Source organism: Cervus canadensis, chromosome X, assembly GCF_019320065.1.
Source record: "Cervus canadensis isolate Bull #8, Minnesota chromosome X, ASM1932006v1, whole genome shotgun sequence".
NCBI lineage: Eukaryota > Metazoa > Chordata > Mammalia > Artiodactyla > Cervidae > Cervus > Cervus canadensis.
Genome location: NC_057419.1, coordinates 15,140,541 through 15,164,974, shown reverse-complemented (window position 1 = coordinate 15,164,974; position 24,434 = coordinate 15,140,541). Strand labels below are relative to the sequence as shown.

General features: G+C 40.3%; 1 protein-coding gene across 8 annotated transcripts in view; it reads right to left on the bottom strand.

The window, feature by feature from the left end:
- The window catches only part of ARHGAP6 (Rho GTPase activating protein 6), a 488,293-nt gene that overhangs the window by 98,245 nt on the left and 365,614 nt on the right, over positions 1-24,434 (bottom strand). Inside the window, exon 1 of one of the 8 annotated variants that reach the window (XM_043458078.1) lies at positions 2,812-3,117. The exons of the other annotated variants lie outside the window; for them this stretch is intronic. The gene's annotated coding sequence lies outside the window, so the exon portion shown is untranslated. Of the gene's footprint in view, positions 1-2,811; positions 3,118-24,434 lie in introns of those variants that run through there. 8 annotated transcript variants of the gene reach the window in all.

Here is a 24,434-nt window from a genome sequence, read left to right as displayed (position 1 = left end):
CTTGATTCTTCAAACACTCCTTCTCAACAGATCTTTAAGAATATTTAATACTTCTAAATGGTAACCCACTCCAGTACTCTTGCCTGGAAAATCCCATGAATGGAGGAGCCTGGTAGGCTGCAGTCCATGGGGTCGCAAAGAGTCGGACACAACTGAGCGACTTCACTTTCACTTTTCACTTTCATGCATTGGAGAAGGAAATGGCAACCCACTCCAGTGTTCTTGCTGGGAGAATCCTAGGGACGGGGGAGCCTGGTGGGCTGACGTCTATGGGGTCACACAGAGTCAGTCACAACTGAAGTGATGTAGCAGCATATCTCGCTTAATTTTTTGTATTATTTATCTATTCTGCATTTTTTTCAAAAGCAGAAACTTTAGAAAATTCTGAACATTTGGTTGGTATAACAGTGCATTTTTACTTTTTGCCTTAGTCTATTAGCTATTGATTGCTAGTACAAAAGGTGCCAAAATATGTTAGAGTAACATGATGGAAAAATGAACTTCACTCATTCAGCAAATATTAACGAGCACCTTTGATAAGCCAGGCACCATTCTAGATACTGTGGATTCATTGGGGAACAAAACAAAGAGCTCTCCTGTCATGGAGTGTCCAGGCCAGTGGAGGAAACTGATAAGAAATAAACATAATCAATGAGTCGATTACATAGCAAGTTATAAGGTGATAAGCCCCAAAGAAAAAGAGAAGGTAGAGGAAAGTGAGGGGCATCAGGAATGTTGAGAAGGTTTCCAGGGCAACCTTACTGAGAAGGTGATATTTGAACTAACTCTTATGGAGGTGAGGTAATGAGTCAGGCAGATTTCAGGAGATGAGCATCCCAGACAAGGATGAGTTGACACAGAGGCAGCTTGGGGCAGTGGCTAAAAGCAAAGGTTGGCAAGCTTGGCTGCCTGGGCTTGAGTCCCAGTTCTGCCACTTTCCAGCCATGTGGCTTTTCACAAGCTTATTTTCTCTCCCCATGCTTTGTTTTCCTAATCTATGAAATGGGGATGATGACAAGCCAGGGCCTGGCAAATTACTGCCTGTGAACCAAATCCCATCTACTGATTGTTTTTGCAAATAAAGTTTTATTGGCACATAGCCACAGTCATTCCTTTCAGAACTGTCTACAACTGCTTTCACACTACAATGGCGGAGTTGAGTGGTTCTAACAGAGACTGTCTGGCCTGTCAAGGTGGAAATATTTACTATATGACTTTTTATAGAGAAAGTTTGCTGGCCCCTGGACTAGACTAAAAGTAAAGGCACGCCTATGATTAGGGTTTCTCTTTGGGATCATCATTCTCCTCTCCTAAGATTTTGTTTCTCTGGGCAACATCCCAAAGAACCTATAAAGAGATCATATGACACAGTAAGACTTGGGGATATTGTAAAGTATGTAAAAGCTGAAGTGAAATAAAAGTGGTTCTCTGCAAATGGCCTATTTGTCTGGATTACTGATAAACCAAAATTGAAATGAACATTTTGAAACCCAGTGCTGTGCTACCACCACTCAAAAAACAATAAACAAACAAACAAAAAACTCTCAAATGTCACTCATCACATACATCTTGTTTCCAGTGGAAAAAACCTTTGGCAAGGAAGAGACACAGCCACATATTCGAAGTTCCCAAAGGCAAAAACGTCAGAACAAAAGGCCAGTTTCATCTCTGTGTATCCTGAGTTGAATTGTGGACTTGTCTACCAGCCACCAATTTAATTCTGAGTTTTAAGCTTCACTTGAATCTTGGATGGGGAAGAGATAAAAGAGCCTGCACAGATCCCAAGGGTGTGGAAAAATGGAAACCTTTGCAGGAATTAGAAACTTCTCAATGACAGCTCCAGCAGCTGATGGTTTTGCTTGTCTTTCTATAATTAAATTTAGTTCACTGAAATTAGAATGACAGACCTCCAGAGATGGATTGGACCTTGGAGATATGGCTAACATTGTCCACTCTCTGCTAGCTACTGTTCTAAGTCCTTTATTTATATTAACTCATGTAATTCTTACAACAACTCTAAGAACTTTGTTACCATTATTATCCCCATATTTCAGATGAGTCAAGATCACGCACCTAGTAAATGGCAGAATTGGAATTTGAAGCCGGGATGTAGATTCCAGAATCTAGACACTCACAACCATATGTATTTCACCACTTCTCCTGATGAATCAATCTGATCCCTACCTTTACAAAGGAGCAAAGAAAAATCCAAAGAAGTTAGGTGACCCCTGCAGTAGCAGTGGGATCTGCATTGTAAGAGTCACATTCTACCTTTTCCACCACCAAATCTTTTCATTCTGAGACATACTCTTGTAATAGTATAAACCAGAGATTATGTAAAAATCCTAAAGCTTAAGGTTTTACTCTTTTATAAAGCAGAGCACATTTGATTTATGATTAGGCTTATCTAATGTCTGAGCTGTTCTGCAAAGCCCATATTTATCATAGCCACCGCAACTAAAATATTGCCTTGAGTTCAAGAAGTCTAGAGGGGGAAATAAGCTACTTTACCCTTTCAGACCTGAAAACAGCCTGTGCTGAATCTTTGTAGAAATCAGCCCATATTCACTTCATCACGGCATGCTCCTTTCTGGTCCGATTTGCTCATTTCAAGCTGCTCCAATATCATCAATCAATCTAAAAATAATGTTCCCATAAATCTCCATTGGCACAGGCAGACTTAGCTGTCACACATCTCAGACACTGATCAATCCACTTTTCTTCCCAAATCACAAGACAAATGTGGAAGAATCACAACATTATATCACAATAATCTGGAAAAGAGGAAGTATAGATATTTATATTGCTTACCCATGAATTACATTCAGCTGTGTCTTTGCTGTCCTCTCTAATTTCACTGAGCTAAGCTTGGAGTAGGAACTTGAGTCTGTTTAAAAAAAATTATTTTTTTGATGAAAAATACATCCTGAAATGGCAGATTGCAGCGAGTGTCTGAGAAATGGCCCAGCTGGCATAGCTGTGACTCCCACGATACCTTTTGTTGCGAGAGACCTCCGCTACCATACGTCTCGGGACCAAAAAAAAAAAAAAAAAATGCTATCTTTTCATCGGACCATTGAGAAGTTCCTGTCCCTTCAGAATGGAGGCAGGCTGTGTCGCTGAGTGAGTGAGTGTGCGAGTGACTGAGTGTGTGTGTGTGTGTGTGTGTGTGTGTGAAAGCAGTGCTAAGGGGGAGGAACAAAAAGAATGCAGAGAAATTGAAACTGGATTTCCTGATTTTTATTTTAATAAGACTATTTTGAAGAGATATTCTGGAGTTAGAAAAGGATTCCTCTAAAAAAATCCCCTTTTCCACAGGGATCTACAAATGGTAATTGGACTGTAACTGTGCAAACTGTCCTTATTAGGAATCAACCAAAGAATGACAGAAGCCTCGGGTAAAACCTCTGAGAGCATGATAAAGCACATAGGGTGTTTTCTTTGTTTAGGATAAAGTCTCAATTCTTACATTCCATTTTAAAAACACTGACTTCTTCATTTTTCTAACACTAGTAAAAAAAAAAAACATTAAAAAAACAAAAAGGTTTCATTCTCCCTTATACTGAAGCACAACACATGCTCTGAATTTTACGCTCTTTGTGAAACAATAGTCCTTGAGAAGTTGTTCATTTCCTGCACGGGGGTGTGGAGGTCAGAGTGGGTGTAACCACTGTGGCCCTGTTTAAGAGGGTGCAGGTTGGGGGTGGGGGCAGCGGGGAGACAGCCTTGAAGAGCAGAAAGAAAAGGAAAGATTAAAAACATATCCTGATCACTAATTACCTTGATCTCCATGTATTCCACATGGCACTGAACCAAAAATAACTCAAAAAGACATCTTTGTTTTCCAGTCAATATGAAGTTATAGTTCTCCTGTGGTCGCCAGTGAGTTCCAACAAAAGAATCACTGTGATTATAACTGACAAACTGAGAAATGATTTCATGGAAGAGCTTACTGACTCAAAATTTAGGGACTCGGTACATTTTTTACTGGGATTCTGTGAGGTTAATCATCACTTGATATAAGCCACACACAGCTTCTGTTGCTCCCGATATTTCTTTAGTGAGAGGAAAGAATTTAAAAACAATAAAATACATCAGATGTTTTTCTTTACTAGAACAATTACACTTACAGAGAAATTCAGAGTGAAAATTTACCTGTTGTAGCATATACCCTCACCCCCATTACCCTCAAAACTCAGATGTTGAAAAGTCATGATTTCAGCAGATAGTGAATAAGGTTCATGTAATCTGAATACTCATTTATGGAATTTAGACCCACCAATCAAGTTATCTAATATAATACTTTGCATGGAAATGATAAGTATAAGATTCATTTGTCATTGTTTGGCAAGTGGTCTTTCAGTTTGTGAATAGATAGAAGCAGCCTGTAATCCTCAGTGAGTCCTTATTAAGTGTCAGATATTGTTCTAAACATTTTATGGGCATTGACTCATTTAACCGATGAAAGAATTTTAAAAAGTAGTTTATATTTTTATCCCCATATAATAGATGAAAAACAGAAGCTCAAGAGGTTAAGTAACTTACTCCCAAATTCACAGCTCATAAGTAATGCAGCTGTGATCCCAATTATATTAAGGTTTTTCTATGAAATTGGCTGGAAGACAAAGCCATGGTTCACAAGCAGCCATAGTCGGAGCCATGTCATGGTGTTCAGTAAGAAATAGACACAGTGATTTAATGAGTACAGTTACCTAAGCCTGGAGTGGCCTGTTCATTTGATGGAGACATACACTGTCAGGTCCATAAATATTTCATGAGAAAGTGAGCATTTCTTCAAGTGGCTAATCTCAAATAATCTCAAGAGACAATGTCTTGTGAAATTCCCAGTTTTGCACTTTCAGGGCAAAAATATTATAGAAGCACTCTCAAACTTTTGGAGTGAACACACTTCTGATGATACCACCGTTTTGCTTAAAACCCTCTGATGTCTCCTCTTTAGCTCATGGATAAAGTTCAGATTCCTCAGCATGGCATCCATTGCCATGTGTGCTGATTTAAACAGAATAAAATCAAATATTCATTGCAAAACAGAAAATAATAACAATAATTGAAAATACTGAGCATGTATTAGGTGATATGCACTATACATGTGGTATGTATTCACTCCCACAATTGCATTTTACAGGTGTGGTCATGGAGCGATAGAAATAAAGGAAAAGACTCACAGGCTGCACAAAGACTTCTTCATGGGCTCTCAGCTAGATGACCCATCCCAGTCTCCTTTGCACAGAGTAGAGGTCATATGACTAAACTCTAAGCAATGGACTGCAGGAGGAAGTGATAGGCTTCATTTCTAGCCTTGGCCCATAAAAACCTGGAGACAACATCTCTCAAAGCTACATGAGGTCACCCCAGGCATGGGCCACACTTCTCAATATTCATGCCCGAGTGTCCCCTGCTCTTCAGTTCTGATCACCTCTGCGATCTGCCTTAACATGGCAGATCAAACATGGCAGATCAATCAAACATGGCAGAAATGACGGTGAGATAATATTGGACCTAAGACTTAAGAAGTCCTGGAGATTTCCACTTTTGCATTCTTGGGACCCTGGAACCACCATGTCTTAACTGTGGCTACTCTACTGGAAAGACCACCTGGAGAGGCCACATGGAGTGTGAGAAGAGCTTAGCTGTCCCAGTGTCTCAGCTCAATCCAGCTTCCAGACAACTTCCCAGTTGAGTGAAGTCTTATGAGTGACCTCTGTCAAGGCCAGCAGAAGTGTTCAGCTGAGCCCAGATCAGATTGCAGGACCATCAGCAAATAAAGCAGTGGTTGTTATAGGCCATCGAAGCTGGGGGGGTGGGGAAGGTGGGGGTTGCTTTGAGGCAGTGAATAGCCAAATCAATATCTTCTTGTGTTGAAGATAGTAGAGCAACAGGAAAAAACAGCTTGGGTCCTTGAAACCTTTAAACCTTGTTTGGAACACAGCCATCTTATCAATCATATTGATACTACACAAAAGTGAAAGTGAAAGAGAAAGGCGCTCAGTTGTGTCCGACTCGTTGTGACCCCATGGACTGTTCTCCAGGCAAGAATACTGGAGTGGGTAGCCTTTTCCTTCTCCAGGGGATCTTCCCAACCCAGGGATCGAACCCAGGTCTCCTGAATTGCAGGCAGATTCTTTACCAGCTGAGTCACCAGGAAAACCCAACAATATGAGTGAGTAACAAACTTTATGGTGAGATTTGGGAACGTTTGTGGTATGGCAATCAACCTCACCTTTTTAAACTTCTTTTGTACACATGGATCACAATTCTAAACAGTTTGAATCTGGAGTCTTACCCCTGGAACTTCTCCTGTACTTCTCCCCACTGATCCACGTGGCAGGTCATTCCTTCAGTTTCTACATTTTCACATGGAAAGAGAGTAGCTGATCAACCAGATGATTAAGTAAAAACTATTCTTTATAAGTCATTTTGCAGAACATGTAGAAAGTCTTTTATGAACAAGAGGATAAATATATGTTTAACGACATCCTCCAGGTTTTAAATAATAGCAAATATTTAGAAATAGATGATGCTTCTATCTTTTAGAATTATGACTTGATATGATGAAATGGCATAGTGAAATTTCATCTAGATCATATTTATTACTGATAAAACTTTTGCTGGTCCAATTACCCTCTTTTGACCAGTAACATAGAACTGGCCCTTGAGGTGTTAATATTTTTTGTGATGGTACACAAAAAATGTGAAAAATTGTTAAGGACATTTCAATCCTTCTGATACTGTACAGAGTACAGTGAAGATGTGATATCTTTTAGTTGCATTATCAGATTCTACCTTTATATTGGGCTTCCCTGGTGGCTCAGCGGTAAAGAATCCGCCTGCAATGCAAGGGTTTTATCCTGGGGCCAGGAAGGTCCCCTGGAGGAGGAAATGGCAATCTACTCCAATATTCTTGCCTGGAAAATCCCATGGACAGAGGAGCCTGGTGGGCTGCAGTCCATGGGGTAGCAAACGAGTGGGATATGACTGAGCGACTAAACAACAACAACAACAACAACAAGTAAAAACACAGAAGGACGATTCTGCATTCTCTCATGGCTATCATTCATTTGCTTCCCTAACAATACATATCTGTCCTCTTCACTCCCAGCACTTGACCTTTGTCTAATTTCTAGTATCCTCTTGCTCCTACTGTCACCCACTTGCAGACAGACTAACTTTCAGATCCTTCAGATCTAAATATCTACCATCAAAGCCAAGTATTAGATATCTGGAAAGTTACTAAAGGCCACAAATCTGAAACAATCAAACCACAACAAAGAATCTCTAACACCTGGTGGTGGTGGTTTAGTCGCTAAGGCCTGTTCAACTCTTGCAACCCCATGAACTGTAGCTTATCAGGCTCCTCTGTCCATGGGATTCTCCAGGCAAGAATACTGGAGTGGGTTGCCATTTCCTTCTCCAGGGGATCTTCCCAACCCAGGAAATGAACCCAGGTCTCCTGCACTGCAGGCAGATTCTTTACCGACTGAGCTACGAGGGAAGCCCAACACTTAGTTAGGGCTTACTGAATATTTGCTATGCTCTAGGAGGCAGGTACTAGGATTGTTCTCCTTTTGCAGACAAGAAAGTAACTTGCTTGAATTCACACCCAGGCAGCCTGTTTCCAAGTGCAATGGGTTTAACCCTTAGGCTATATCACAGCATGCCAGGGACATTTTCTTCATGAGTCTCTTGGAAGACACGTGCGTGAAGTGAGTACGGCACAAAGCCCCTGACAAGGACTGGATGGCCCCTCCGTAACTGGGAGAAATCTGGTAAATGCATGGAGGGCAGCTGAGTTCCCAAAGCCTTTATGAAACAGAGGGACAGAAATGTGCACACACAGAGGCAGGGCAGCTGGAGGAAACAAACAGAAAGCTGAGGTGGAGATTACCTCCGGGAGCAAGAGTGGGGGACTGGTGTCTGAAGGAAGGACACACAGGCATTTTAGAAAACCTTCCGGGTCATATCCTTTACAGGTCAGAACACACACGCCAAGTTTTGGGGTAGAGGTGTGACACAGTGAAAGGGGTGCTTGAGGAAAGATGAATAACGCAACCTGGTGCACAACAGACAGGAAGGGAGAGCAAGAGGAAGTAAACATTGAGGTCTAGAGTGTGAGTGGTAAAGGGAGGCTCTGCGCATGGCACCAACTGACAGAAAGGGCCTTTGGGCAGGGTAAGAAATCAAAACCTAAAGTGGTCCACTTTCAAGGACAACTAGCCTAGACTGACAGCCTGTTGATGTAATAGCCATTAGGATCCTCGCACAGGAAAATCCAGACAAAGGGAGAGTGGAATGCCTAGGATTTTCACTCAGGCTCATTCTATTGGTGAATTCAAAACATACGAATGGGAAGAAGAGTGCAAGGAGAATAATAAGTCCAGGTGCCATTCGGGAAGATTGTTAACCCCATGATACTCAGCCAGTGAGGAACTGGGGGAGGGGCTAGGGTGCCTGATGAAAAACCCATTGTAACCACTCTGGGTGTGCCTGCCCAAGGGGCCACCCCATCTTGCAAGACCATCATTAAAGCCTTGCTTCCCAGCACCGCGTGCCTCCAAGCCTATTCTTTGGGTTTGGGCTCGTGGGTTTTATTTCCCACAGGAGCAATAAAGCAAGCAGTGCTTAGAGATGTTTTCTTTATGACAGTCCCTCAGCTTGTCCAATAAATGTGGATTCCCCAGAGAGTCGGATCCAATATTACACTGGGAGAAACACTTTCAGGGGCACAGTGAGATGTTTGCATCTCATTTTCAAGTATATGCCTCTGTTACTAGACTACAGAAAAAAAAGTCTAGTTTTAATAATATTCTTGGAATATTTGCTACAAAAGCAAAATCAGTTCAGATGCAGGTGGTGACAAATTTTAGAACAAACTCTACAAGGACCGCCTGCAATGCGGGAGACCTGGGTTCTATCCCTGGGTTGGGAAGATCCCTAGAAAAGGAAATGGCTACCCACTCCAGTATTCTGGCCTGGAGAATTCCATGAACTGTATAGTCCATGGGGTCACAAAGAGTTGGACACAACTGAGTAACTTTCACTACAAGAACCAGCCTTTCTCTAACCTGGCTGCACATTAGAATTACTTGGTGTATACCTCAATTAAAAATAGAAAAGAATTACTTGGTGTAGTTTTCAAAAATACTCATGCCCTCGACCCCCTCCAGACCAGAGAGGTCCATTAGACTTTTCTGTGATTATGGAAATTTTTCTACTGTCTAATATGCTAGCCACTAGCCACCCATGCTAATGAGCTCTTGAGATGTGACTAAGCAGTCACTGAACTTTTAATTTTCTTTCATCTTCATTGATATAAATGTAAGTAGCCACTGTGGCGAGTGGCTATCATATTGGACAGTGAAGGAAGAGGTCAAATCAGTGAGACTCTTCAGGGTTGGGTTGTAGATACTGGCAGGTTTACAAAACTCTCCAGGGGATTCCAATGTGTGGTCCAGGATGAGAATCATTGCAAAGATCTGCGATTAAGGAAATCATCAGTGGTGGCAAATTCCTTGCACTTTTTCTATAAGGCATTACTTTTCTCCAAATTCCACTTAGTGTGTGCCATGCACCATCGCCTCTCTTCCTGCTGTCCCCACTTCTCCCTTCTCACATCCTGCCACACTGCCATGTGAAAGGTACGCTGTCTAGTCCTTTATTTACTGACCCTGCCAGATTTCCCAGATACCAAGGGTAGATTCTGATCCTTTTCCCTTCTCTCTCAGGGGCGGCAGAAATAAAACCTAATAATGCTACCAAGTAAGAATTCAGTCCCCGCATTTGCACACCCATAATTTAAAAATTGTTTTCCCTTGCACAGGCTTGATCCAGATGCCACTTTCTATGATTACTGCCATGGACATGATGAGGAATATTTTTAACGGTAGCACAGTGAAGCAGCCACAGTCTTTGAGGTGTGATAAACAGGTCTCATCTGCTCATTTGCCACTGTTTCCTTCAAATGGGATGTGGATGACAGCACAGTGGTTGCAGGGCAGGCTCTGTGGTCCCTTTGAATCCCAGCTCAGCCCACAGCTAGCCATGTCTGTATCTAACCACTCTCAGCCTCAGTTACAGGGTCCTGTGGGAGACCTAGAGAACAAACTAGTGGTTACCAGTGGGGAGAGGGGATGGGGAAGGAGCCAGACAGAGGTAGGGGAGTAACAGGTACAAACTATTAGGTATAACATAAGCTGCAAGGATACTTTATACAACAAGAGGAATATAGCCAATTTTTAGGTAACAACTATAAATGGAGTATAACCTTTAAAATTGTGAATCACTCTATTGTACACCTGCAACTTATATAATATTGTACAGCAACTACGTGAAAGTGAAAGTGTTAGTTGCTCAGCTGTGTCTGACTCTGCAACCTAAGAGTAGCCCACCAAGCTCCTCTGTCCATGGGATTCACTAGGCAAGAATACTGGAGTGAGTTGCGGTGCTCTCCTCCAGAGGATCTTCCCAACCCAGGGATCTAACCTGGGTCTCCCACATTGCAGGCAGATTCTTTACCATCTGAGCCACCAGGGAAGCCCACTATATGTTAATTTAAAAAAATAGTCCTGTGGGGAGGATTGAGCAATGCATGTAGTATGCAGGATGAATGAGACATGTGCTACACACACACTCTCCTACCCCCAGATTTTGGCACCATACCCTGCCATTTTGTGGTGAGTAAAGCAAATAGCAGGACAAACTTTTGGGAGGAAGTCATTCATAAAAGCATGTTCCAAGCAGTGATTAATTAATGTGGCAATATGAAGACAATTTGGAAAATGGTTACAAGGAAAAATAACATGATTCTGTGATTTTCAAAAAATATTGAACTTATTTATTCTAATGAGTCTTCACTCTGATTGATTTCCATACCACCAGTTAATATTAATGGGACAAGGAAGTATGTGCTAATAAACATAGATAAATAATTTATTCATAAAAATTGTAAGACTCAGAATTCCAGGGTTCAGTGATATCAACATCAGAAGCATACTATACAATCTCCAGGCACATTATCCCTTTGTCGAGCTTTCTCAATGTAGTCTAACAACATGTTCCAATATTATTTTCAACTAAAAACACTATTGATTGATTTTCTACCGAGTTTTCCTGCCTTCTTCCTTGTTAAATATCTATGGGTAGAAAAAAACTTTAATGTAAGAAAACCTAAAATTACAATCCGTTAGTATCATCAGAGTTTGTAGTCAACACAACTATCAATGGTAAGGATTGCTTGTCAGTGACTCACAGCACAGATAAGATAAGCAGGTAGCTATGCGCCATCCCCAGGGAATTTAGATAGGTGAGGAATAACTAACATTTCTTGTGGACGTAAATATGTGTGTGTGTGTGCTAAGTTGCTTCAGTTGTGTCCGATTCTTTGCGATCCTGTGGACTGCAGCCCACCAGGTACCACTGCCCATGGGATTCTCTAGGCAAGAATACTGGAGTGGGCTGCCATTTCCTTCTCCAGGGGATCTTCCTGACCCAGGGATCAAATCCACCTCTCTTATGTCTCCTGCATTGGCAGGTGGGTTCTTTACCACTAATGCCACCTATAGCCATCATTATTCCTAGCCCTAATTATGTATTCCTTGTTTTAATCATTAAATAATTTTATGAGGTAAGGTATATTAATATGTATTCATTTCACAGATAAATAAATCAAGCACTAGGTGATTAACTTGTCCCAGGAAATAGATTGTAAGTGACTGAGCTGGGATTCAAATTCATGAGCCTTAACCCCAGAGTTTAGGGTCTTAACCACCCCACTATGCTACCTCCCTGTGAGTACCAAACTCTTTTCTCAAAGTATGGGCGGTATGACTCAAAAAGTACATCAGAATGACTGCGTGAGGGCACTCTAGGCTGATCTCAAATCCTCTCTCATTTAGTTTTCTTACAAAATAAAATTCTGAAGTTTCTAAATTATCCGATATCAAAAATAAATTTCTCCTAGCATTGATTCAGGCATAACTTGACCTTGAGGTGGCAACTGTCGATCTAGAGGACAGGTGGACAGACTACAGCCCTGGCTACATCCAGCCCCTGCTTGCTTTTGTAAACTAGAGCCCAGTCAAGGTCCATTCATTTCCACCTTGTCTAGGGCCATGACTGATAGAATGGCAGAGTTGAGTGGTTGCACTAGAGAAGTGTGACTTCCAATGACTAATACTTACAACTTCACAGAAAAAGTTCGTTGATCCTGTTCTGGACTCACTGAAAAGAAATCACCAGACATGCAGCACAGGAAATGAGAGTTGCAAAGGAATCACATGTTTTTACAACTCCCATTGCAACATGTATGTATGTATGAGCAGATGAATCTATAGATTGCTCAATAGTGTAGTTTTCCTTTGTCTCTTTTGAGGCCCCAAACGACCTAAACCCTGGAGCTACGTAGGGAATAACTTGTGATGTCTCACTGTGGAGGGAGGGAAGAGAGGATGGGGAATGTTTAAATGTCAGATATTTTCCCAGAAAACTCTAACTTCATAGGCTGCCTCCCTCCTCTGCAACTATCACACTCACCACTCTGCCCATCACATTTTAGCTAATTTCTTGACATTTAAACATCAGAAATCTATTTGACTCTTTATATTTGGGCCTTTTCACTCTGCCTAGCTTGCACATAGACATGGCATTTCGAAGAAATAGCACTTACATTTTGTGCTTTTGCATATTTGTTGATTGAAAGAAAGCTTTCGGGAAAGTACACTTCTGAGTCTAAACTGAAAACAATTTTGTGTCCATTAGCAAGGAAACAACAAGACTGGCAGGCAATACTTATATTTAGGACACTTGTTCTAAAGTAGCTAAAATCACTTCCAATAAAAATGAAAAAAATCTTACTTTCTGGCTTTTACTATTAAGTGTCAGAACATGTAAAAGGGGCAACTTAATTTGCAGAACAACACAAAATGCCAGGTATTACATAAAAACAAGCCATCTGCACTTACTGGCACAGAGCTGACTTTTTAGTTGCCATGTTTCAGACTTTTTTTCTTCCAGAAATGTTTTCTCTTCAATATACTATGTTTAAAATGATAAAAAGTGTTTCACTGACCTGTCTAAATACTTCTGCTTTGACATAAGGAACAAATGCTTCCTTTGAGCAATGAAATGTACAGAAACTGAAGTCTAAAAAGTAAATTATAGTAAAATATTACTGGGGCTTGGAGAGGTAAAACAAATGGATGCATTTTTAATAGACTTTATTTCTTAGAGCAGTTTCAGTTTCCCAGCAAATCTGAGTAGAAGGTTCAGAGACTCCCATACAACTCCTGCCCCTACTCAAGCACAGCCCTCCCCATTCCCAACATCCCCATGAGAGGGGCACATTTGTTAGAACTGACAAACCTACACTGACATGTCACCATCAGACTAAGTCCATAGTTTACATTAGGGTTCATGTGTGATGTTGTATGTTCTACTGGTCTGGACAAATATGTAATGACATGTATTCACAATTATAGTATCATCTACAGTCATTTCATTGCCCTAAAAATCCTCTGTGCTCTACCTATCCATCTCTCTCTTCCCCTACCTCTGGCAATCACCGATTTTCTCATTGTTTCCATGGTTTTTGCCTTTTCCAGAATATCATCTAGTTGGAATCATGCAGTACATAGTCATTTCCGATTGGCTTTTTCTACTATGCATTTAAGTTTCTTCATGTCTTTTCATGGCTTGATAGATCATTTCTTTTTCTTTTTTTTGATAGATCATTTCTTTTTAGCTCTAATAGTCTATTGTCTGGATGTCCCAGAGTTTATTTATCCATTCACCATCTGAAGGACACTTTGATTGCTTCCAAGGTTTGGTGATTATGAGTAAACATCCATGTGCAGATTTTCATGTGGCTATAAGTTTCAGCACCTTTAAAAGGGTAACTGAATCATATGGTAAGAGCATATTTAGTTTGGTAGAAACTGTCAAACTACCTTTCAAAGTTGCTGTACTGTTTTGTATTCTCACCAGCAATGTATGAGAGTTCTTGTCGCTCACCAGCACCTGGTGATGTTACTGTTGTGGATTGGGACCATTATAGTAAGTGTATAGTAGTATCTCATTGCTGTTTTAATTTCCATATCCCTGATCACATATTACATGGAGCATCTTTTCATGTGCTTATTAGCCATCTGTAGGTCTGCTTTGGTGGAGTGTCTGTTATGGTCTTTGGCTGCTTTTTAACAAGGTTGTTTGTTTTCTTATTGCTGAGTCTTAAGAGATCTCTGTATATTTTAGACACCAACCTTTTATCAGATGTGGCTTTTGCAAATATTTTCTCCCAGTCTGTGACTTATTTTCTCATTCTCTTGACATTGTCTTTCACTGAGCACAGATTTTTTCATTTTAATGAAGTCATGCCTCTGTTGTTATATCACCATACCCAAGGTCATGTGGGTTTTCTCCTGTGTTACCTGCTAGGGGTTTTATAGTTTGGCACTTTACATTGAGTTCTGTGATCTTGAGCTAATTTTGTGAACAGTGTAAGGTCTGTGTCTAGAGTCGTTGTTTTGCTTGTGGATGTCCAATTTTTCCAGCACCATTTGTTGAAGAGACTAACTTTTCTCCATTGTCTGGCCTTTGCGCTTGTGGGAGAGATCAATTGACTGTATTTATGTGGGTCTCCTTCTGGGCTCTTTATTCTGTTCCATTGATCTGTTTGTTTATTCTTGTGCCAATACCACACTGTCTTGATGACTGTCATTTCATACTAAGTCTTGAAGTCAGATAGCGTCACTCCTCCAACTTTGTTCTCCTTCAGTTGTGTTGGCTGTTCTGGGTCTCTTGTCTCCACATATAAATGTTAGAATCAGTTTGCCAGTATCCACCAAAATGACTTGCTGGGATTTTGACTGGAATTGCCTTGAATGTGTAGATCAAGTTGAGAAGAACTGACATCTTGACACCATCAAGTCTTCTTATCCATAAACATGCAGAATCTCTCCATTTATTTAATTCTTCCTTGTTTTTATTCATCGAAGTTGTGTAGTTTTCCTCATATAGATGGTGTACAAATTTGGTTACATTTATACCTAAGTACTTCATTTTGGGGGGTACTAATATAAATGGTATTATGGTATAAGTTTAAATTCTACTTGTTGAATGCTGGTATATAGGAAAGTGATTTTGTATATTAACCTCGTGTCCTACAACCTTGCTATAATTGCCTATTAGTTTCAGGAGTTTTGTTGATCGTTTTAGCTTTTCTATGTAGATGATCACATCATCTGTGTACCTGGTAGAGATCCAGGAGGTAAAAACTTACAAAAGTGTGGGGGCCTCCCAATGATTGGATCTCCCGGAGGTTTTTAACTCTCAGAGATATTCACACTGAGTCTCCAGCAATTCATCAATGCATTCAGGTTTCCCCACTCCAGCACTGGTTCCCTTAGAGATTGCTGCTTCAATAAGTTGTGATTCTCGGTATTCACCTGTTGATCTCTCCAATTTTTAGAGGCATCAGTGTGTCCTCTGACTTTCCTTCTCTAATGGATCTAAGCAGAGTTGTTGACTTTTCAGTTTGTTCAGACTTGTACTTGTTAGGTGAAGGGGTGTCTTCCAAGCTTTTTACATGTCAGACCAGATACCCCAAATTTTGAAACAATTTTTTAAAGATAAAATTTACATACCATAGAAATCATCATTTTACAGTATACGAGTCAGTGGGTTTTTTTTAGTATATTCACAAATATATGCAACCATTACCATTATCTAATTCTGTAATATTTAAATCACCCCCAGAAAAAACTCTATACCCATTAGCAGTCACTCTCCATTCCCCCTTCATCTCTGGTCCTGACCACCACCAATCTACTCTATGTCTCCATATATTTGCCAATCTTTGACTTTTAACTTAAGTGGAATTATACAAAATGTGACCTTTTGTTTCTGGTTTCTTTCTCTTAGCATGTTTCCAAGGTTCATCCATACTGTAGCACACATTAGTACTTCATTCCTTCTTATGGCTGAATAACACTATATGAATATACCAAATATTGTTTAACCATTCATCAATTGATGGATATTTGGGTTGCTTTCACTTTTTGGCCATTTTGAGTAAAGCTGTACATGTATTCATTTTAACATGTTTTCAATTCTCTTGAGTTACATGCCTAGGAGTGGAATTGCTGGATCGTATGATAACACTACAAATAGCCAAACAAAAGCAACAACAAACACTTAAACAACATGTGTTCAAACACCAACACTTTAAAATATTTTTAGTGCAAAACTCATTTTTCAGTTCATTCTTTTCATGTGAAATAAAATATCAAGTACAAGCAAACCTATACAGTACTTCCACTTCATATAGATTAGCTTTGGAGCTTTTACTAAGCAGTGAGAAGGAATACAATTCTTCAATTTATTTTCTTTTCACAGGCTGATGATCATGAGTGGCTTAAAAAATTTAAACATTTGGAGTGTTCATTTTTTTTTTTTAGAAACTGAGCCAGGTAATGGCTATATCAAAAAGAGCAAGTAAAGTCTTAATCCCTTTATGCTCACATTTTAATTCCAATGACTAAGTGTTGATATCTAGCCTGGCAATTGTACGTGTTTAAAAAAATAAACTACAGTTCAGAGTCTAGTTCCTTTCAAGGAGATATTCTTGTCTATATAAGGAGAGAAGCTAGAAACAAAATAACTGCACAGAATAGTTCATTAGCCTTGTTTTAATTACCCTTGTGTTCTTTGATTTTATTGTTCTTTGGGTGAGAAAAAGCCAGAAGAGCTTAGTACCTCTTGCAAGGTAGTCATTCCATCCTGCAACATTTAATAGGGCCAGAAGCAAATAAATAAGAAAGATAATCAAGCTTTCTTTCTGACTCTCTGAGCTTCTTTTTGGCTCTACAGATCAGTCCCTCACAGCCTCCATTGTTGAGAAATGGAGAAGCCACTAGACAGATAATGTGGCTGGCAGAATAATAGCCTCCCCAAAGATGTTCACACCCTAATCCCTGAAACCTGAAAATACAGTTAATCCTTGAACAACACGGGTTTGAATTGCGCAAATTCACTAACATGCAGATTTTTTTCCCCAAAAGTAAATACTACAGTACTACATGATCTGCAGTTGGTTGATATGGAAGCATAGATGCAGAGGAATTGCATTTATGGAGGGCCACTGTAAGTTAGATGTGTATGTTCAACTTTGCAGGGGGTCACTGCCCCTGATGCCCACCCTTGCACTGTTCAAGGTTCAACTTATGTTGCCATGGCAAAAGGGACTTTGCTGATGTAATTAAAGTAATGACTTTGAGATGCGAGGCCCTGGATTACCCAAATGGGCCCAATATAAATACCTGGGCCTTTGAAATAGAAGCACATTTTCCAGCAAATTTCACAGTGATAGGGAGATATGACTATGGAAAATTGGTCAGAAAGATGCAATCTTGTTGGCTGTGAAGTTGGAGATAGGGTTCCATGAGCCTAGGAATGTGGGTGGCTCCTAAAAGCTAGAAAAGGCAAAAAAAAAAAAAAAAAGGATTCTCCTCTAGAGCTTCATGAAGTAATGCAGCCCTGTGGATATTTTGATTTTAGTCCATAGTGACCTGTGTCAGGTTCTAACCTACAGAGCTGTAAGATAATGTGTGTATCATTGTAAGCCATTGATTTTGTGGTAATTAGTTACAGCAGCAATAGAAAAGGAATCCAGGGGGAGTCAGAAAATGTCTATGCCTTACAAGGAACACATAAACTATTTAATGCAGGATTTCCCAAACTGTTCCATGATAAGTAACTTTGAGAAAGTTGTTCATGTGAGCCCCACCTTAAAGAGTCACAATTACTATAACTAAGGAAAACTTGAGAAGTCCCAAAGAGGGAGCATGGTAACTCAGAGTATCTTCTAAATGCACTTGCTATAATCTCACCTCTTTTTCTTTTTTTCTTTTCAGAACATGTCTTCACACCCCTCAGATTCCTCTGAACAGAGCTGGAAAATGCTGAGCTAATCCTACCTGCTCAGCTGAGAACCTGAGACCTAAAGGAAAGAAGTGACTCGCCATGATGGCACTTTGGCAACACAAAGACTCAGCCCAGGCGTCACAGTCCTCATCTGGAACCCTGTTCAGAAAACCACTCTGTCCCACTGACAAGAAGACAACATTCCCTGGAATCCGGACTATGAGGTGAGACTCATCCCAACAAAGCTCATAACATAAAATTCTCTCCTCAATAATAGCAAAAACAACATGGCTGCTTTAACACTGAACTTAATTTTATTATTTAAAATAAAAGGGTTTAACAGACTATTGAAAATTTACCAATTTCATATTAACAAGAGGAACACAGTAAAATACTTCCCCCACGGTGACTCTGTTCCTCAAAATGCCTAATTTTGCTGCCGGAGTCCATTTTCCACAAACTCTGGTTCCCATGAAGGCTAATTTGAGAAGGAACAGAGGTACAACCAAATGCTGCTGTTTTCCTCCCTAGCACTTAAATAATGCTTTCTCCACATTTCCCACTGCCTGTTCCAAGAGCACTGTCCTTTGATGTTTTTCAGATACACATTATCCACATCCTTTTCCAGAAAGTGAATACTTTTTTCCACCACCTAGGTTTTTAAATAATAATAATAAAGATTACAACTGATAAAGCTAACAACTCAGAATGCTCATTTTGTGCCAAAGTCTGTGCTACAAGCTTCATGTGAGGAATCTCACTTAATCTTTACAACACCCGATTAAGTTAAGTATTACTATTAATATCTCTGTTTTTACAGATGAGCCAACTGTGGCACAGAGAATTTGAGTGCTCTGCCCAAGGTCAAGTGACAGGAAGTGGTGGAATCCTCCATGTAATCTGACTTAGAGCCAGGGGCCTTGTAAGCAGTAGTCCAGTGGTTCTCCACTGGGGGTGGTTCTACCCCCTCAGACCTTTGGCAGAGGCACTGTTGGTTGTCACAACTGAGGGGTGGAGTGCTACTGGCATCTAATGGGCAGAGGCCAGGGATGCTGCTAGACATCCTAGAGGACCCAGGACAGCCCCCAAAACAAAGGAAGATTCCGCTCAAAGTGTCAAGAGCTCCAAGATTAGGAAACACTGCCCAAACCAAATGCCTCCTCAGGACAGGGTATTCTGAGTGCGCTAATTGTTGGTAGGACATGTGCCTTCTCATTTCTAGGTTAGAACCTCTATCTGGGAAATGAGTTTATCTCAACCAGGGATGGGGCCACTTAGAATCACAGGGTCCACTTGGTGCATCTTCTCATAGCGTCAATTTACTCAATAGTCTCAGCTGGTACTTTCACACTCTGCCCTGCCATCCTGGAATACTACATTATTTTAATTTTGTCCTTCAATGGCCACGTGGGAAAAGCAGTAGCCCACCAGGGCATGAAGATATGGCTTTTCATTAGCCTTGTCCTTATAGTCCAAAAGACGCAACAGCAGTGTCTGTGTCACAGGCAATGCAGATAGCAAAGGGATGCAGCCACAACTGGGTTGCTTGGGATGTAGCTAAAATATTTTTGGAGAGCAGTTTCTGTATATCTACTCAGAACATAATTGTGCATACCATTTGACCCTGCAATTCTATTTCTAAAAATGTATTTTGTAGAAATACGGAATGTGCAAAATACATTTACAAAGATGTTCACCTCAACATCAACTCTGATAGCAAAACGCAAACAGTAAAAATGCTTGCCTATGTTCACCAAAACATGCGTTCAAGACTGTTCATAGCAGCGTTATTTGCAACAATCAAAGTCTGTAAAGTACACAAATACTCATCAAAGTAGAATGGATAAATTGTGGTAAATATATCCACACAATGGAATGCTGTGTAGCAATGAGAATGAATAAACAAACTTCCACCACCTACAACAATATGGATGAATTCCACAGACATCATTCTGAGCAAAAGAAGTCTGACACAAAAGAGAACATACTGTATAAAACCCTAAATGCAAAGCATAATAGGCAAATCTGTGCTGTAAAAAGACAAATCAGGAGTTACTGTAGGGGAGAAGTGACTGGAAGGGAGTTCAAGGGGAGCCCAGGGTGCTGGTCATGTTGTTTCCCCATATGGTATAGGTGTGTTCACTTTGGGGAAACAAGAAGTTGTAAGCTTATGTATGATAGGTGCCCTTTTCTACATGTGCATTCTATTTTATAGGGGCTTCCCCGGTGACTCAGCGGTAAAGAAAATGCCTGCAATGCAGGAACCACAGCAGATGCAGGTTCGATCCCTGGGTTGGGAAGATCCCCTGGAGGAGGCATGGCAATCTACTCCAGTATTCTTGCCTTGAGAATCCCATGGACAGAGGAGCTTGGCAGGCTAGAGTCCATGGGGTCGCAAAGAGTTGGATACGACTGAAGCAACTTAGCACTCACACACCCGCATCTATTCTCTCTCTTTCTCTCTCTCTCTCTCTCTCTTTCTCTCTCTCTCTCTATACACACACATACATACATATATAAACATCAGCAACCTAAATATCCATCGGTGGGTAACTAGCTACATAAACTACGAAATGGGATATCTAATCAATGGAATTCTATGCAGCCATTAAGAAAAGTGAAGTAGCCCTCTCTATAAAAACTTGGGAAAATGTCCACGCTATATAAAGGCAAACACGAAAGTTGCAGAACAGAATGATGTCTATCATAAATTTTATAGGAAACACATGTGAGTGTAAGCACAGAAAAAGCAGAAAGAATATTCTCAAATGGTTAATAGTAACTTTTGCTTGAAGAGGGGCTTCTTAGGGATTTTAACATTCTGCCTAATGTATTTCAATATTGTTTGAGTTTATTTACTAAGATGTATCATGTTTGTACTCAGAGAAGAAGGGCATAGAGAAAATTAAAATGAACAAGATACGCCTTACATTTGAGACAGTTATTATGCCATCACGTGGGAAGTAAGGGGTTTTGCTGGATGAAGGCAATGCTAATGAGATAAACCTAGTGCCTTGCCTGCAGGGTTCCTAATTGAATCCAGCGAGGGTAGTCACTGTTGGTTTGTTGCTGGCAATCTTAACAATTGATTCAAATTAACACTTGTTTGCTGGGCTGCTCCACATCCAAATCTAGTTGTGGTGTGGCCACCGCAAACGGGATTCTTGGCCACACAAAGAATATGTCTACAAAATGACAAAACAATTGGATTTGTTTGATTACATGAACAAAACTGTATATTCAGAGGAAGGAAAAATCAAAACAGCTACACCCAAAGTAACCTACCCAGATGGGTGGTTCATGAAATTCACTCACTCATTGAATCAACATTTTAGCAGCCTCATGTGGACTCTGTGAGAATCTGTTTGAAATGAAATACTCGTAGATAAACCAACAGACCATGGAAAACACTTTTTTCTTGAACCATCATCAACAAATGTTTTCTGAGTGCCCACCGTGGGTTTGCCGTCATGCTAAACTCAGTGGGTCCAATATCCCTATTGTTTTTTAAACTTTTTATTTTGTGTTGGAGTATAGCTGATAAACAACATTTTGATGATTTCAGGTGGACAGCATCGGGACTCAGCCATACGTACACATGTACCCCTTCTCCCCCAAACTCCCCTCTCATCCAGGCTGCCACATACCACTGGGCAAGGTTCTCTGCGCTGTACAGTTGGTCCTTGTTGGTTCTCCATTTTAAACATAGCAGTGTGTACTGACACTATTATTTTATAACCAATTGCAAATGCCACTGTGCTGAGTGTACTTAATTCCACTCATGGCACTGAAAGGAACTTCATTTAAAAGAAAGAACCATTGATTTGGGTAAAGTTGATAGAACTACAGCTTTTCATACACAGTAAATGTCTACGAGACATTTATTAACAATTCATAAGCTAGACTAGATTGTGTCCCGTGGAGTTCAACCCTGGCTGCACATTATATTTAACTGAAACAGAATTTCTAAAGGTGGGACCTGGCCACCTATAGTTGTAAAAGCTCCCCAGGTCATTCAAAACCACGATGAATTGGAGCCATTGCTCAGACCAATTAAATCAGAAGCTAGGTGGAACGGGACACAGAGTGTTATTTAAAAGTTACCCAAGTGGCTCTAAACTATAACCTGCACTGAAACAAATTTCTTCTAAATTTATATTGTAAAAGAATCAGAGGTGGCCCTTCAAGAAGCATTTTGTAAAGGGACCCAATATGACTTATGTGAAATGGAGTATTTCTTGCCATATCAATAAATAAGGATGTCACAGCCATTGGTGATTCTAGCCTTCCAAATGTGAATTTTTGAGTCCAGAAAGTGCTGAGGAATGGGGTCGGGGTAGGGGTGGGGGTAGGATGGGTGAAAAAGTGCCAGCGGCAGCCATCAGCCCCAGGCTGAGATGCATAGGAAAGGAATGATTTCAGGGAACCCAGAGTCTTGCGTCTATCCATACATAGAAAAGCGCTAAATTCCTTAACTTCAGATATCTGGTTTTCCTTAATTAACAATAATCTTTTGATGTTCCGACTATCTGGCCCTATTGCAAATTTCTATATAACCTGACTGACTCCTTTCCCCACCTCCTGGGAACAGTTCTCTCAGGATTACTTGAGATGCTGTCTCCAGGTCTTGAGGTCCTAAAAATTCCCATCTAATAGAACATAACTCTCAAGTCCTAGGCTGTGACTACTTTTCTTGTTGACACTTGGTTTCAGTATGTGCAGTTTTACTAGAAAGTTGATCACAAAGTGGTATTCTACCATGTTATGGTTTCAGATGTTTCAGCTAGTGTGTATATATGAGCTAGCAGTTTGTTAAGTGCTTAACAGGCTTAAACACTAGTCCACGTGCTTGACTGACATTATTTCATTTAATCCTCATAATAATTCTATAAAGAACTGAGTGGGAAGAGTCTGATAGCACTGCCATACACAGGGCATCAAGTCCTCGACAGTCAAGGTTACACAGACTCAGGCAGTTTGAGAAAACACTTCCTTAAAATTGAGAGCAGGAAATGGGCCAATTATTATCTTCATAACTTTAAGATTCCCACTCTGACCAGGGCAGATCTTGAGAACTAGCATTCATTTGTAAATGGGTTACAGGGAGGAGGAGGGCCTCGTCCACTCACCAAAAAAAGGTCACGCTTATAAACTGACTTTCTGAAGTGTACACATTTCTGAAGCCTACGTGTTTCCTCTCTTTATTCATTCCTTAGACTAAGTTAGATTAGTAGGATATGATTTAAATTGCGATTGCCTGCTTGTTTTCATTATCCACAGTTTAAATCAAATCTCATGCTTCTTTTTGCTGTTCAAGGGGTACTTATAATCTGCAGTAGAATTTTAAAGCTGAGTTAAGCATAACTCTCTGAGAACGATTAATACAGTGTGACAACTGTAGCATAGAACATGCCAAATCCAAATTGATATACATTTTAAATTATTTGCACCATGATTCCAAATATGCATATTGAAGGTGAAGACCACTGGGACATACCATTTTCTTTTTTAAATAACAATTTTAATCTTTTTTTAATACTCTGAAAAGTGGGTGGTTTTTCCCATCAGATATTTTTTTCAACAGAAATTTTTATCCAAATAACTCATTTCCCCTATTTATCTCTTCACTTTTCTAAAAGAAATCATAGAATTTTAAAACTCGGGGTTCATCATTCAGATTGTCAACGACCCTGAAACAGTGGTTTTTCCACCACAGAGGCTGGGTGCAGGTATCCACCCCACTTCCTACACCTCTACACTCAGCTCAATTCTTAGGTAAGTATAGATTTGTGGTTCTCAACTGGGAGCACTTTTGTTCCCCTTCCCCCCCAGGGAACATAGGGCCATGTCCAGAGACATTTTTGTCTATCACTGGGAGAGGAGGTGGTTCTGGCATCTGGAGGATAGAGGCCAGGGACCCTGCTAACATGTTACAGTGCACAGGACGGCCCCCGCAGCAAAGAATGATCTGGTCCAAATGCCAAGGATGCTGACCCTGAGAAACCCTGCTAGAGAGGTTCTTCAAGATCCATTTTCCAACCACATATTGTATGATACCAGTTATATGAAATGTCCAGGATAGACAAACCCATCCAGACGGAAAGCAGATTGATAGGTGTTTAGGGCTTGGGCAAATGGAAATAGGGAGCAATTGCTAATGAGTATGGGATTTCTTTTCAGGTGATGAAAATGTTTTGAAACTAGATTGTGGGGATGGTTACAAACTTTGTAAAGATACAAAAATATACTAAAGCCCACTCAGCTGTACACTCTAAACAGGTAAACTTTATGATATGTAAATGCTAGGACAATAAAGTTATTAAAATTCTTTTTATAGACCTTTCATTAAGTAGCTTTTATTTCTGACTAAGCAAGGGCATTTTTGAATAGCTCTAGGTTTGGCTGGAGAATATTCTGTGGCAGCCCTTATTAAATGCAATTCTGTATTCTATAGGAAAGATTACAGACTTTCATTTTTTAAATTAAGATGTTCCCAGAAT